Source organism: Pteropus alecto, unplaced genomic scaffold (genome assembly GCF_000325575.1).
Source record: "Pteropus alecto unplaced genomic scaffold, ASM32557v1 scaffold3, whole genome shotgun sequence".
NCBI lineage: Eukaryota > Metazoa > Chordata > Mammalia > Chiroptera > Pteropodidae > Pteropus > Pteropus alecto.
In genome coordinates this window covers 16,248,222-16,249,743 of record NW_006442484.1, presented here as the reverse complement: position 1 = coordinate 16,249,743, position 1,522 = coordinate 16,248,222, and the positions used below count along the sequence as shown (strand labels likewise).

Below are 1,522 nucleotides of genomic sequence, written 5' to 3'. Positions count from 1 at the left end.
TTCAATTTTGCTGAAGATAGAACTGCTCTAAAAAAATTACCTTTTAAAAATACAAGAGTAAAGTGATTTTTAAAAAACAATTCTCACCATCCATTTTTTTAACATAATTGGATGTTACTCTAGATATTTGGATAGACAAATGATTTATAAATGGATAAATAGATATAATTACTTGTATAAAATGAATTTATAAATTATATGCTATTTTAATAACAAGGTGTTATTAAAGGTGGGTCTTTTGCCTCTCTATGTAAACTTTAGAATCAGTTTGTAGATATCCACAAAATAACTTCTGGTTTAATTGGACTTGTATTAGTCTATGGCCAAGCCACCCTGAACGTACCTGATCTCGTCTGATCTCAAGTTAAGCAGGATTGGGCCTGGTTAGTACTCGGATGGGAGACCACCTAGGAATACCAGGTGCTGTAGGCATTAAAAAAAATAATAATAATTGGAATTGTACTGAATCTATAGATCTAGTTGGGAAGGACTGACATCTTGATGATATCGAGTCTTCCTATCTATAAGCATAGAATATCTTTCTAGTTCTTTGATGTTGTTCATTGAAATTTTTTAGTTTTTCTTATGTAAATTTGGTACATATTTCATTAGATTTATAACTATTTCATTTTGGGGGGTGCTAATATAAATGGTATTGTTTTTTATTTCAAATTCTATTTGTTCATTGCTGGTATGTAGAAAAGCAATTTACTTTTGTACATTAACTTTGTATCCTGAAAAGCTGATATAATAACTTGTTAGTTATAGAAGTTTTTGGTCAGTTCTTTTAGATATTCTACCTAGATGATCATGACATCCATAAATAAATGTTATGTCTTCTTTCTCAATCTGTATATCTCATTTCCTTTCCCTGTCTTAATGCATTTGGCTATCACTTCTAGTGGTAAGCGGAACACCCTTGATCTTAGTGGGAAATTTTTATTTCTCACCATTAAGTATGATGTTAGCTATAGGTTTTTTTTAATTTATTTTTTTATGGTGACATTGGTTAACAAAATCTAGTAAGTTTCAGCTGTACATTTTAACAGTAAAGCATATATATATTTACATTGTGTGTTCGCCTCCCATAGTTAGATTTCTTTTTGTCACCACATGTTTGACCCCTTTTACCCCATAGCTATAGGTTTTTTGAAGGTGTTCTTTATCAAATTGAGGAAGTTCCCATCTCTTCCAAGTTTGCTGAGTTTTTATCATGAATGAGTGTTGGATTTGTTGAATGCTTTTTCTGCATCTATTGAATTGATTAGGCAATGTTGTTCACTTCCATATATTGTACTTTTTTTTTAATTAATATTTTAACATTTACTTCTGACTGATTTAATCTCCTCCCAAAGAAGATTGACTTTTGCTTCTGTCACATGGTTGAGTTAGGGCAGATTAACTTAATCCAATCAGGAATTAAGCTAATTTGACTTTGGACTTCTGTGAAAACTCCCTATTTCCAATTTATCTTTAAGTGTGTGGCCTGCCTAGGACCTTCTAGGGTAGTCCTTGGAAGTTG

The 1,522-nt window shown here is 31.3% G+C and overlaps 1 pseudogene; it reads left to right on the top strand.

Annotated features, from left to right (window-relative positions):
• The first annotated feature begins 315 nt into the window (after positions 1 to 315).
• LOC112470512 lies at positions 316 to 432 on the top strand (annotated as a pseudogene).
• The last annotated feature ends 1,090 nt before the right edge of the window (positions 433 to 1,522 follow it).